Source organism: Myxocyprinus asiaticus, chromosome 32 (assembly GCF_019703515.2).
Source record: "Myxocyprinus asiaticus isolate MX2 ecotype Aquarium Trade chromosome 32, UBuf_Myxa_2, whole genome shotgun sequence".
In the NCBI taxonomy this organism is placed as follows: domain Eukaryota; kingdom Metazoa; phylum Chordata; class Actinopteri; order Cypriniformes; family Catostomidae; genus Myxocyprinus; species Myxocyprinus asiaticus.
Window position 1 is genome coordinate 7,348,895 of NC_059375.1, and position 15,539 is coordinate 7,364,433.

At 36.9% G+C, this 15,539-nt stretch overlaps 1 pseudogene; it reads right to left on the reverse strand.

Annotated features, from left to right (window-relative positions):
- Positions 1 to 1,740: 1,740 nt before the first annotated feature.
- LOC127422862 (myoferlin-like) overlaps positions 1,741 to 15,539 on the reverse strand; it is a 74,351-nt pseudogene continuing 60,552 nt past the window's right edge.

The following is a 15,539-nucleotide window of genomic DNA, read 5'->3' on the forward strand; positions in this document are numbered from 1 at the left end:
TGTCTGCTCCCCATTTGGTTTTGGATAAAACCTTTAAAACATTCATAGCTTTAAAACTTTTCTTTTTTAGTGATTTAATGTGAGGAATAAAAGACAGTTTGTTGTCAAAAGTGATACCAAGAAACCTGTTCTCTTTAACAACTTTAATGGGGACTCCATCCATAAACAGCCCTGGTTCATAGTGTAGCAAATGAAGATGACAGAAAGTATTCCTGAACTACAAAGGGGAAATTACACAGGTGGTTTATGTAAACATGCACTAGATGGACGTTTTTGACCGTTCTGATGCATTTCCAGCAAAGTGTGCCGCATTTTAAGAGCGGTACAATCTCAGCTTTTAAAGACGAGTCTGTTCTGCTCCATTCCATTACTGCCACTGGCTGGGAGAACCAGATCTCATCCAGAGTAAACAGATGATGTAAAATGTGAGATGTTGCAACTGTGAAGACCTGCTTTGGCCTCTGTTGAAGCATCCCAACATCAGGAAACAGTGACAAGTTTAATAAAGTTCCATCAGTGCAGGATATGTGTGTGCGTCATGTTTCACCATGGATTGTATAATGCGTGTTCAGCATATTTCAGTGTGGACTGTATGTGTTGCTTGTGAACCAGTCACAATATGATTCAAGCTTTGCAAAGGAACTGTTATTGAAAGATGGAGCAGTTAAAAACACTATTGGACTCAACTGCAAAACCATAGGTAACCAGTTCCACTCATGAATGTCTCATACGTCATGATTGTTTAATATTGATTGTTTATGGTGCTGCCATGCTTGGGTGAACAGTTTGATACATTTGGATGTAATGTGTTGGGTTGTTGTGGAGCTGGTTCATTCCCTTATGATTGAGTTTCAAAAATACTTTATATGAGTGTATTTGAGGGGCTGCATGATGTTAGCCAGTCATAACAGTGGTTATGATTGATGATTGAATGTTCAAAACATTGAAGTTTTAAGGAAAAGCTGGGGCCAAAATAGAGCATTTCAGACAGAGGTTAGAGACTGTGTAGAAAATGAACATATATTACTAAATGATGACTGTTTCGGTGCAAAAAATAGAAAATAAGAAAATTAAAAAAAAAAATACTATGTCATGTCCCCTTTACATCCTAGACATATTTTAAATGCTAGCCAAAGAGGGGAGTACACAAACTGATTGGCTAACAGATTACATGTCAAAGGACCTATCAGCATGCACCATGATTTCCATGGCTGGACTTCATCATGTCATCATTTAACAACAATGTAGCATACTATTGTTTGTATTGTTTATTGTGGAATGATGCCTTTAAAAACACACACACACACAGTAGGCAGTATACAGTGTGTACTGCACAGTATTCAGTAAATTATGTTATTCCATTCTGAACAGTGTTTTACCAAAAGAGATATCACAAGAAGAGATTAAATCACCTAAAACTAAGTGACTGTCATTTATAAGGTTTTTTTAAGTACCCGAGCTTCTATGAGATGCTCTGCTGTCCTCAATGTTAACATGAAGGTCTCTAGGACCAGCCGCCATTAACGCCACTGCAGGAAAAGACGTGCAGCTCCAGGAGAATGATGACAACACCTCATTCTTTAAAATTATGTCTCTAACAAATTAAAGTACAATTAATGAACTCAAATGTGAAAGAGGGGATGTACTTTTTGAAGACACAGCATTTTCAGGAACTATGACATAAGGGTCACATTGAAATTCCTCCAGAAAATTGATTGTACACTGGCCCACCACAGGTTTTCATCCAAATGGTCTGTGGTCAATGACTTTCAGCACTATAGAGGGAGAATAAATCTCCTCTTTGGGTAGCAGCTAGAGACATGAAATAAGATGCTGAAGAGACATACAATACTGTGGCCCATAAAAAGTATTTGGACACTTCAGCTATTCTTAAAAATTAATGTAGACCAGTGGTCCCCAACCCTGTTCTTGGAGGACCACCAACACTGCACATTTTGTATATCTCCCTTTTCTGACACACCCAGTTGAGGTCTTGGAGTCTCCACTAACAAGCTGGTGAGTTGAATCAGGTGTGATTTATTAGGGAGGTATGCAAAATGTGTAGTGTTGGGGGTCCTCCAGGAACAGGTTTGGGAACCACTGATGTAGACAAATTAAGCTAAAATAAAGATTTTTTTAAATGATAAAACAATAGACACTTGTCTCTGTTACAAAACATAATGAGCTGCCTTGCTGTTTACTGCCTACATAGGCAGCTGGATTCTAAGGAATCTACATGGGTAACAACTCTGTGTGCAATACAAATAGCACTTATCATGTGAAGCGTATGGGAGACTTGACTCACAATTGATTTCAGTGGTGTTCGGTGTTATGATGTTCCTAAGCTAACAATTTGATACTCTAATCCCAGCGCAAAATGAACAGCACACACAAATATTGAATAAAGTAGTTAATTCTTAATTAGCATGAACACTTTTTCTCAATATAATTTATTTTTTTTATTCACTTTAGCGCTAGTTCAATAAAAAAAAACAACAACATCAAAATCAAATCACTTTATTGTCACACAGCCATATACACAAGTGTAATGGTGTGTGAAATTCTTGGGTGCAGTTCCGATCAACATAGCAGTCGTGACAGTGATGAGACATATACCAATTTACAATAACATCAAACACAACACAATTTAAACATCTGTTATACATAATTACACTCAACTTAAAACATCACATTAGCACAACACAATTTAAGCATCTGTTATACACATAATTACACAACTTAAAACATCAAATTAACACAACACAATTTAAACATCTGTTATACACATAATTACACTCAACAATATACAAAGAGTTCAGAAGTCTGATTGCTTGGGGGAAGAAGCTGTCATGGAGTCGGCTGGTGCGGGTCCTGATGCTGCGATACCGCCTACCTGATGGTAGCAGTGAGAACAGCCCATGGCTCGGGTGGCTGGAGTCTCTGATGATCCTCCGAGCTGGTGCAAAAAGTAAGTGCAAAATGTACAGTACACACAGATTCTGGATAAAGTACATCATTTTTAATTAGACTGAACCATTTTTGTCAATTCCTATAGTGTCCAAAATTAAGACCACAATATTTGGACACTATCTGTTAAACAGTAGTGGAACATGTCCATAGTTAATGTGATGAACTATTTCTCTTGACACCTAAGTGGAACTGACTTCATACATTTACTAAAAATTGCCTTTTTGAAAGAAAAAGTTATTTTTGAGGTCTAGCATCAATTGTTTGCAGATGCCTCTTGCTTTTATACCTCTTCCTTTATCTATTACAATGAAATTCCACATTTTTTAAGTGTGGTTTGAGTCTCTAAATATTTTTGGGGCTACTGTTTTAACAAGGTGTATTAGTTCTCATGTTTTTTTTTTTTTCCTCAGAAAGTGATAGGTGGTCCTGGGAAATTCTGGTTCTTCTTCATGTTTTTGATTACAGCTGTCTGAATTCTCTCTCCTCCACACTCTACACTCTACCACCAGACTGGGTGAGGTGACTGGAGCAAGCTGATAGGTCTTCATGTTTTGCAAACCCCAAGCCAGAATCTACATCACACAAAACCATAAAATTTTTGTAAAAAAAAAAAAAATTTAAAATAAAAAAAATAAATAAATAAATAAAAAAATAAAAACACTAACATCCGTTTTAGTGCTAAAAACAATGCAAGTTCTTCTGTGAACAAACATGCTACTGTAAATGGGTTTCTCTAAAAAAAGATCATGAATGTGCAATGGATATCAAGATTTTCCTTGCAACACAACCTAACTTGGAATATGATGTACACTACCGGTCAAAAGTTTTGAAACACTTATTCTTTATTATAATTTTTTTTCACATTTTAGAATAATAGTAAAGTCATTAAAACTATGGAATAACATAAATGGAACTATGGGAATTATGTTGTGACTAAACAAAATCCAAAATAAATCAAAACTGTTATATTTTAGCATCTTCAAAGTAGTCACCCTTTGCCTAGAATTTTCAGAAATGTACTCTTGACATTTTCTCAACCAGCTTCTTGAGGTATCACCCTGGGATGCTTTTTAAACAGCATTGAAGGAGTTCCCATCTATATGCTGGGCACTTATTGGTTGCTTTTCTTTATTATTTGGTCCAAGTCATCAATTTCAAAAACTTATTTTAAATTAAATTTTAGATTTATAATGAAATAAATTAATATGGTGGCACAATTATATTTTTGTCTACAAAACTAATTAAGCATATGCCTTCAGATCAAAAGATTTTTAAGATCTTGGGAAACATTTCGGTCAGATGTTTCAAAACTTTAGTATAGTGACCGGTACTGTATATTTGCTTTAACTTTAGAAGACTCAGATTATTATGTATGAGTCACATGGACTACTTTTATCATCATCATCATCATCATCATCAATTTTATTTATAAAGCACAATTTAAAAACAACAACATTTGACCAATGTGCTCGCAAGATCTTTTTAAATACAATAAAACCCACAAAACATAATACTATAGACCCAAAGACAAAAAATAACAAACAACAGAGAACATCACAAGTTGTAGGCTAGAGAGAAAAGATGTGTTTTTAACTTAGATTTAAAAATATGTAGCGTTGGAGCAGTTCTGATAGAGGTCGGTAAGCTGTTCCAAAGTTTAGGTGCGGCTATGGCGAACGCTCGATCACCCCTAGATTTTAGCTTCGACTTAGGAACAGTTAATAAACTCTGGCTGGTGGATTTAAGAGCTCTTCCTGGACAGTGTTCACACAAGGATTTAAATACAAGCAAGAGCACTTTAAAATCAATTCTAGAACGGACAGGAAGCCAATGTAAAGACACTAAAACAGGAGTAATATGTTCATGTTTACGGACACCCGTTAAAAGTCTCGCAGCTGCATTTTGAACCATCTGTAATCTAGATATGGAAGAATTGTTTATTTCCAAATATAGGGAATTACAATAGTCCAGTCTAGAGGTGATAAAAGCATGTATCGCTGTTTCGAAGTGCTTGATGGACAGAAAGGACTTCACTTTAGCCAGTACTCCTAGTTGATAAAAACTGGATTTTACAACCAAGTTAATTTGCTTGTCAAATTTAAGGGCACTATCAAAAAAGACCCCCAAATTTTCACACAAGTTTTAACCGAAGAGGATAAAACACCAAAATTTAAATGAGAAGTTTTAGGGGCTTCTGAAGAGCCAAACACGATGATCACGATGATCAGTTTTACGCGCATTTAAATGTAAGAAACTTAAAGACATCCAGGTCTTAACATCAGAAAGACAGGCAACGAGAGAGTCTAAGCCATTTTTATGCTTCATGGGCAGATAAATGTGTGTATCATCCGCATAGCAGTGATAATACAAGCCATGTTTTTCAAAAATAGAGCCTAAGTGAAGCATATAAAGAAAAACAATATGGGGGCCAAAATAGAGCCTTGGGGGACCCCACAAGTCAGGGGAGCAACACTTGAGTGTAATTTTCCTATGTTTACAGAGAAACTTCTATTTTTAAGATATGATTGGAACCAATTTAGGGCAGTTCCTCTAATGCCCACAACATGCTCTAACCGAGAAAGAAGGATATCATGGTCAACTGTATCGAATGCAGCACTTCAATCTAAAAGAACCAGGACAGCCGAGTCACCAGAATCAGTGGCTATTAAGACATAATTTAAAACTTTTACAAGTGCCGTCTCTGTCGAATGAAGTTTTCTAAAAACCTGATTGAAATATATCAAAGACCTTGTTATCAACCAAAAAGCTCTGCAATTGGTGAAGAACCACTGTCTCCATAACTTTGGTTATAAATTAATTATTAGAGATGGGCCTAAAATTAGATAATATTGTAGGATCCAGATTCTGATTTTTTAAAAGGGGTTTAACAGTAGCATGTCAGGTACAATTCCTGATTCCAGGCACCTATTGATAAAAACTAGAAGAGTTTGACACTTTTGGGTCCTTTTTGAGCTATAAAGTGAGTTACTATCCACTGCCATTGAATTGAAAAGAAGGACTGGGATATTGAGTAAAAATTTCCCTTTGTTTTCCACACAAGAAAAAAGTTAACACGTTAAACATTTTAAATTAATTGCATGCATTAATGTGTTAATTTCGAGTAAGCTTTAATACTCAATACAGGTCTTATTGTGCGTCACTCATCGGAGACCATTTTTCATGATCCTATCAATTCCCAATGGAAAACACATTATGGAATCACATTATGTGTCATATAATGGAAGTAAAATGGGCTGCGAACACTGTTTTAAGTTGACTTTAAAAGACATCCTGAAATCAAGCTGAATAAATAAATCGGACTAACCACTTGATCGCTGTCAAAGATTTCCAGCACCACCCTGGGTGGGATTTGGGCAAGAAACTGGGGGTCACCATAGATTTCCACATTTTTAAACGTAATAGTCTGATCCCATGTCGGGTTCAAGGTGCTTTTAATCGGCTCTGTTGTTTGGCTCTGATGCAAAAATGACACATGGATATATGGATCTGCAACTCAAACCAACAGGATTTTAGTCCATTAGAATGTAAGTGGGCTTCCAAGGACAGATCAGCAAAATCAAAACTGTTTTATAACCTGAGAAGCTGTCTTTGTCCAGAGCAATAAGGTTTCTGGCCAGATAAACATAGACTCTCAAGTGGTACGTGTACGATCCTGCAAGAAAATGAGGCTTTAAGTACAATGGATTCTGAGAAAAAAAATTGTCTTTCTGTAATTGTTGGCTATATTTGGAATAGCATACAAACACACTACTTACTATTTCTGATTTTGTTTTTGCTAAAAATTTGCTCAAATGTGCAGCTTACAACAGAGCACATTAAGCAGAATACTGTATACCACAATGCAATGCTCTAAACTAGACCTTAAACTTAGACTTACATCCTAGTGTGATGAATGAACTGGAATTAATATCTGCCAAGATCTTTTTTTTTGACTCATTATTTAATCAGACTGGTAAAAGTTTTAACAGAAAATTGAAATAGAAATGGAAAATAGCTTTATTTCCAAGATGGTAACTAGATTTTACTGACATGCAATGTGATGACGTCATGTGCAAACAATGTAGCATTCATCTGTTTAAATGGTTTATTGTGAAATAATGCATACTGATTCACTTACTGTTTAAAAAATAGTCAGTAGTATAGTGTATACTGCACAGTATTAGTAATCCACTTGATACAGTAGCCCCTGTCACCAAATTACTCACGGTCAAATATGCATGACACAGTGGGTGTGCTGTCTCCAAACTGCTTAATAGAAGATTCTGCTTTGGAGCCTTTGTCTTCGCCTTTAGATTCCATATCAACTCTCTGTTAAGCCAATCAACAGTAAGATTTATCAGTCACTTTGTGCTACAATAAGCATTAGGAAAGAAAAGTCTAAGTCTTGTTGCTAACCAGCGCCCCCACCAGTTTGAAAATGGCTGAAGTGCCGACTGGACCAGCAGGTGCCATCTTCTTCTCCAGCGGCGCCGGCGGAATGTGTCCGTGGAACGCTGCTGCCTGTGGAACTTCCAGCCAATCAGTGAGGAGTATTCCCAGCCCTCTGGATCTCCTGTCTCCTTCTGGAAATCAAACAATAAGAAGCAAAATCTAAAAGTGTGCTTAACATTTGAAGTGTTCTTTATTTAAATCAACATGAAACTGCATTCACCACCCATTATACTTCTGTCATTACATATTTCTGAGTAAAACAGAATGTATAACAAGAACACAATCACATATGAACTTTTTTTTTTTTTTTTTTTTTAATGCTTAAAACAACAACAACAACAACAACAAAAAAAAACTATTTGCCAATGGAGAAACAAATATAAATGTAATTTAATGGAAAACCAGTTCTTACCACATTAGCAAGTCAATTTTTCTTGCTTTAAGCATATACCTCACTAAATTTAGTTAGATTTCTCTGAAAACAAATGCAATTTTGCTTCTCAAGTAAATGTATCTTGCTTTAAGGATGTTATTTTTTTTATTATTATTATCTTATTTAAGTAAATGTTTTACTGGAAAACAACACAAATATCCAGAGTAAGAAACATATTTTTTGCAATACTGTTTCAACTTGTAGAAGATCAAACCGCTGTTATACTCATTTAATATAGAACAATCTACACTTGCATCAGCAGAAGTTTTGGTGCCATTCATACGTTTGCGAGGCCGGATCATTCTTCTACGACGATGGACATGGTACATCTTCTCAGTTGCTACCCAGGATTTGGGCTTATCAGGTGGAATGGTGACTCCATATTCCCAACCTAAATTCACAAATTTACATCATATAACTGCCCAATCCAAACTGTTTAGGCACTCTGTATAGAGCGACAATGATATGCAGCTCAAAAGGCAGATATCAAGCGACAATTTCCTCAACAGAAACACAGGCTAAACTTTTTCATCGACTGCCCTGTTGGCATCAAAAGACCAGTTATCCTTCCACTGCCAGCCAGGTGGACATTCAATTTCTGTTGGGCTTTTTCTCCATTCTGCAAACACAAAATAGGACTTTTCTTACAGCTTCAGTGATATACAGTATTCTGATATAAAGACTGCAATAATGAAGGATCAAACTTTTTTTGATCGCCAAGTCAGGGTGAGATAATGAGGAAGCAGGACACAATTATTCCTAAACACCAGAAAAACTAACAATAAGTGTAAAATGATAGGAACTTCATCAAACCATGTGCCGTTCCTGGCTGTGTGTAGCACCTTCCAATCTGCATATGTTATTGAAGAATGGGAGAGCTAAATTAAGGTGTCTTTACACAGCCGAGTTAAGCCTGCTCTGTGCCTGCTTAAAATTCTGTGTAAAGACGCAATGCCTCATAAAAGCCATACTAAACTATACTTGCTCTGACCCAACTCAGCCCCGAGTATCGAATGCATTTCTGATGCTGCTTTGGTTCTGTGTAAATTAAATGCAGCATCAGAGCAGCCTTAAACTTTGTTGTTATCATGATAGAGCATATATTTAATAATATAGTTCCATATTTAAAAGTATACCTTCATATTCCTAACCCTTCATATTTCTATATTCATAATTTTATATATAAAACATTAATATCATAACATTACTTATGCAACTGTAATTGCTGTGTTAATGCATTTATGCCTGCTCTGAGCAGCATTAAACAGTCTGTGTAAATACACCTAAATGCCACTTCAGATGCAGCTTCTGTGCCACCTTTGCAATGTAAAGATGGCTTTAGACTCAACATTAAACATGCAGTAAGTGTGTGAGCGCAGCAAAACGCTATTCCTCATTTTATATACAAAGGTGCCGTTTCTTAAAGGTACAGTAGCCTTTTATTCTGAGACAGGGAGGAAGAGGGTCATGAAAAAATGAAATTATAGCACAAAATGTTTACGAACATTGTAAGTGGACATCAGGGAAAAAATTAATTATGTTATCTCTTTAATAATTTAAGTGTTTCAATAATCTAAAAATGCAAAATGAATGAATGGCTTTCTATGACATCTCAAATAAGGCTGAAGTATGAGGATTGCTTTTACCACATCAGTGTAAGGTTCAGCCGCAAGCTTCCATTCTCCTCCTGGGAATCGAGTCTCATTCTCATAAACCTCATCCAGGAACTCTGTGTGTCCAGCATCAGCATCAGTCAGCAGACTGAAACATAATAGGATTTGTGTTAATAAAATAATAGGATGTATGCGTCAGACTGCTAGTGAACGGACTGAGGCTAAGACTAACAGCAACTCAACATAAAGGCTGAAGGAATGAAAGTCCCAGTCAAGCCAATCTTTTTGTCTGTTTACTCTAGAACATTTATATTTGTTGTGAGATTGTACTGCTGAATCGAAATTTTATTTAAACGTAATTTTGACAAACAGTTTGATATTTCAGACTTTCCCTATCCAAGTAGATACAAGCTGTACTTGCATGCCTATTTTGACTACATAAAAAATAGCTTTCAGGAAGCATTTCCAGTTGAGTGAACTGACTTGCCTTCAAACTGAAGTGTGTAACTTTTTTGATGTTAAAATATTTGCTCCTATCCCAGCTTAATGTGCAAAGACAAATCATTTTAAGTTCAGTCATAAAACTCTACATGCTGCAAACTGAAAGGTCCTATGACATGCAATCTGTTAGCCAATCATCTTGTCCGCTCTCTCTGTCTAACATTTAAATTGCCTCAATTGTTTGCAGACAAGCCGGTCTCACTACAGCGTGCTATGCACGTTTTCTCTCTGAAACATTCCTCCTGCCCACTTCCTCCTCCATGACAGAATTAGAAGTAAGCCATTTGTATGCTTATTTCCTCTGTAAACACTATGTCTTCTGTGGCTCTATAAAAATACAGTGGGTATCCAACCAGAATGACCCTTACTATCGCAGGGATTACCGCAGCGTTAAACCTTTAAATTCTCACACATGAAACTAGAGGTGCAAAGGGATACTTTTAGCACCATCATGTTTTTGGCACCATAAGTGTGTTATTATGATTAACATTGTAAATATTATTTGTGTCGTATTTTTTTAATTTTGATGTGCAGAAGGTGATCTAACAATGCAAAATTATTGGCAGCATTAAAATTATAGCTTAGTTATGTCATGAAATGGTATATAGAAAAAATGCTAGAATGTCAGTCTTTTTCAATACATGAAAACTGTTGCTTCATATATATTAGTTATTTAATTAACTTTCTGAAAATCAAAATGAAAATACACTGAATATTCATAATTTTATTTGTTAGCCCTACTACGCATTTAATTAACAGCGTTAACCCATGTTATAATTGACCCCGCTAGTCGGTAGTGATAGACTAAAATAGAGTGGTTCAATCGAAAAACCGCTCATAGGCGTAATGAAATATATATGTACTTATTTTGTTGTAATTATATGTGATATGCCTTTAAAGTTACAGAGGATGGTGTGGAGTAGAGTAAAGCTTGCATTCTTTGAATAAACACATTTGGACTGATAACTCAGGAGTACTGTGCAAAAGGTCGCCGGACCTTTTCATAACTTGCTTGTTTGTAATAAATACACATTTGACCATATATAATAACATTTGATATTGCTGAAGTGAATTTCAACATTCAAAACAAATGCAGACATTATTTCAGCATTGCATGGTTTTATTTGCATTTTATTCCATTTTGCACTGTGGTTGGTACGGACTCTGTGTCCTATAAGACTACTGTTGGTCATTTGGTTTTATACTGAATAGAATTTATACATTTAATCTTATATTTGTCACCACAATTGTGAATTAAAACAATAGGCGGTACAGTCACATAGGGCTGGAGTTTGTTTTGTAGAGGAACACACCTTTGAGACAGTTCTGTGAATGAATCTACACGTTCTTTGTGTTTATTCTGCCTACTGTCTGGAGTGTGCTTTACAGAGCATTTTCTGTTATGTAATTTTGTCTCACACAATTTGTATAGAAGCACCGGACTTGAGCAATCCGACGGCAAAGTTGTCGTGGGGGCTCTAGTAGGCGTACATAGACTTTGAGTTTAGAAGTATGGACGCCAGTTGGTGCTGTCATGCGCGGAGTTAATGCGCACATTTTTCTTTTTTCTGTTTGTTTGGTTCTGGGGGAAGTTCGGGGTTTGATTGTTGCACTAATGGGGAATGTGGTCTTTATAATCTTGTTTTTGACACACAATCTATGTTTTCTAATATGTCAAAATGTCAAATGTTAATATGAGTGGATTGTCTCTCTCCACGTGGGATGTGAATGGGTTGGGGCACCCCATAAAAAGGAGGAAGGTTATTTCTTTTCTTAAATGTAAGAATTATGATATTGTGTTTCTTCAAGAAACACATCTTTCCCTGCAGGAAGCTGAAAAATTTGGGAAGATATGGGGTGGACATGTTTTTTTAGTGCATGCTCAAGTAAGAGCAGGGGGGTCAATACATTGATAAGTAAACATCTACAATTCAAATGTCTAAAACAGATTAAAGATAAATTAGGAAGAGTCGTTATTGTTTTAGCTGAAATTCAGGGGCAAAGGTTGATTTTGGCTAATATTTACGAACCTAATGTTGATGATCAGGGCTTTTTTTTTTACAGATCTTGAAGGGATGTTGCAAGCCGCTGGTACCCCTCATGATATAATATTGGGAGGAGACTTTAATCTTTTGATGGACTCAGTCCTTGATCATAGTGAAGCAAAAGTGTGCAAGTCCCCTAGAGCAACACTGACACTTCACAGGATGGAAATAAACTTGGTCTTACAGATATTTGGTGACTTCTGAACCCATCTGTTGGGACTATACATTTTTTTCATCAGTCCATAAGATTTTTTCTAGAATTGATTTTCTTTTAATATCTAAGTCCCTCATCTCATATGTTGTGGATTGCTCAATTGGAAACATCTTAGTCTCAGATCATGCCCTGGTGAATTTAGAGGTGTTGCCACATATGGAGAAAAAGAAATCGTTTAGTTGGTGCTTTAATGTATCCCTTTTGCAAAATCCTGATTTCCAACAAATGTTAAAGGCTGAAATCAATGTTTATATGGAGACCAACTGGTCCTCAGTATCACCTGTGGGCGTGGCTTGGGAGGCACCTAAGGCGGTTCTTAGGGGCCGGATCATACAGTATGCCTCATTCATCAAAAAATCCAAAGCACGAGAACTCGAAGTTGGAAGAGAATATTAAAAGTACAGAGACAGAAGTGAAGCGCCGAATGTCATCTGATGGCCTCAGAGAATTGACCTGATTGAAATACAGATATTATACTATTTTGTCACGGAAGGTGGAGTTTTGGTTATTTAGGGCAAGACAGTCATATTTTGAGTCGGAGGACAAAGCAGGGAAGCTTTTGTCTAGATATATAAAGCAGAATCTTTTTCAACCATTCCCTCAGTGAAATCTGCTGGTGGTGAAATTTTTACCATGGCCACTGATATTAATAATACTTTTAAAGAATTCTAGCTTGATCTCTATAGTTCCACGTCTTCGTCTATTGATGAAGATTTTAGAAACTTTGTGGAACCATTACATATCCCTAAACTGACGACTAAGCAAAAATAATTCTCTTGATTCTGAGATAACCTTGGAGGAGCTTGAAGAGGTAATTGAGGCCCTGCCTACAGGCAAGGTTCGGGGGCCAGATGGTTTTGCCGCTGAATTTTTTAGATCTTATGCTACAGGACTGGCTCCACTTTTCTTAGAAGTTTATATGGAATCATTAAAGGATGGAAAGCTTCCGCCAACCATGACACAAGCCCGGATCAGTCCGATTCTTAAAAAGGACAAAGATCCAAGTGAGTGTAAGAGCTACCGTCCAATTTCCCTGATCCAGCTAGACGTCAACATTGTCAAAAATTCTGGCTAACCGATTAAGTTATGACATCTCTTATACATATAGATCAGGTGGGGTTTATTCAGGGCCATAGCTCTTCTGATAACATCAGGCGTTTCATCAATATCATGTGGTCAGTGGCAAATGATCAGACTCTGGTCGCTGCCATCTCACTTGATGCTGAAAAAGTGTTTGATATGGTAGAATGGAATTATCTTTTTTAGATTTTGAAAACGGTACGGGTTCGGTAATACTTTTATTGAATGGATTAAGTTACTTTATAGACACCCAGTAGCGGCGGTACAAACAAATGGATTCATTTCAGATTATTTTACTCTGGATAGGGGCACCCGGCAGAGTTGCTCTCTTTCCCCATTATTGTTCTGTCTTGCCCTGGAACCATTAGCAGCCAAGATAAGAAAGGAGGATGATTTTCCAGCGGTGATGGCGGGAGGTGTGGCGCATAAGCTTTTACTTTACGCGGATGATATTTTATTATTCGTCTCTGACCCCATTAGATCTATGCCTTTTCTCCACAGAATTATTAAATCCTTTTCTAAATTCTCAGGTTACAAAAAGTCACTTGGTCTAAATCCGAAGCTTTAGCTCTGACAGCGTACTGTCCAGTAGCGGATTTTCAGCCGGGCACCTTCCAGTGGCCCAAACAGGGCATTAAGTATTTGGGCATTTTATTCCCAGCTAATTTGTGTGATTTAGTTAGAGTTAATTTAGACCCTATAAAAAAAAAGTTTTTCGAGTGATGTGAGTAGGTGGGCTTCATTACATTTATCTATGATTGGGAAGGTTAATGTTATTAAAATGAATTGTATTCCAAAATTCAACTACCTGCTACAATCTCTCCCTGTAGATGTCCCCCTCTCCTGTAGCAGTCCTTTATTTGGAATGGTAAACATCCCAGATTACATTTCAACAAGTTACATAGGCCGATTGACAAAGGTGGGCTAGACCTACCCAAGATTTTGTTTTATTATTATGCATTCGGTCTCAGACATCTGGCTCATTGGTCGCTCCCACCTGAGAGAGCCCCTCTCCTGGTTTCGTATTGAACAGGAAGTTCTTGCCCCTATTTCGCCATTGCAAAGCCTTTCTATCAAACTAACCAAAGAAGTCACACCCTGTTATCTCACATTTGCACGTGGTTTGGACAAAAGTGTCGCCTCCATGTTGCCTCAAGCATATGGCTGAACCCTAAATTACATATTAATAAAGTCAACTTTCTGTTGGTCAGAGTGGATTGTGAGAGGGGTTACTACACTCGGGTTACATACACCTATATGAGAGTGGAGTGTTGAGATCTTTTGAGAATTTGGTTCATAATTTTGGGATTCCCCGTTCTCAGTTTTATAGGTATTTACAGCTGCGCCACCTGCTCTGTATTATTTTTGGGAGTCCCCCCCACCCCCACCCGGCAGATACTTTGCCAGAGGTGATTACTACTTTTGGAAAAGATCATGAGGCATCAGTGTATTACTCCCTGCTAATTCAGAGTCTGGGGGATGGAGCTTTAATTTCTATCAAGAGATTATGGGAGAAAGATTTGAACTTGGTATTGGAGGAAGGAGTGTGGACTAGGATTCTAAAAAATGTAATAGAGGGGGTTAAGTATTGATTCTGTTTGTATATGTTTTTGCTTTTATTTGTTTTATATATGAATCAATAAAAAATGTTAATCACAAAAAACAAAAACAAAAAAACAAAACGCATGCGTTAAAGCATTAATTCTGACAGCTCTAATAAAAATACTCATAAATTATAACTCTCTTTATTGAAATGTGAATTAATAAAATGCAAAAATAACTCTCCGATGCATGGGAGTCCTTGTGAACGCTTGATTGCAGTGTCCTTCCAGCAATTCAATGTTGTGGTGTTTTTGCATTTGTTTTTCTTCTATTTTATGGCGGTTGGCAAAATTAGCTTAACATGCATTACCTCCTCCAACTGAATGGTCGTGACGTTCAGAGACAGAGCTTTGAGGCATTCAGCTCAGGCCTGTTGAAATTGTATTGTTATAGCACCCCTTAGCGGTTTAGATCTGGTAATGACCCATTCACGTGGTGATTGCGGCGGTAAAAAGCCTACTCTGATTCGATACCTAGTGTATTGCTCTGTTTGAGCATCCCGACTGCTGGACACAGCAACATAGACTGAATGTTTAGTTTTGCAGTTCTGTTTGGTGGTGCAGAAATTACACACTTGAGCTATGAAGGAACTTGATTTGATGCATCATTCATGTCTGTAGTATAAACAG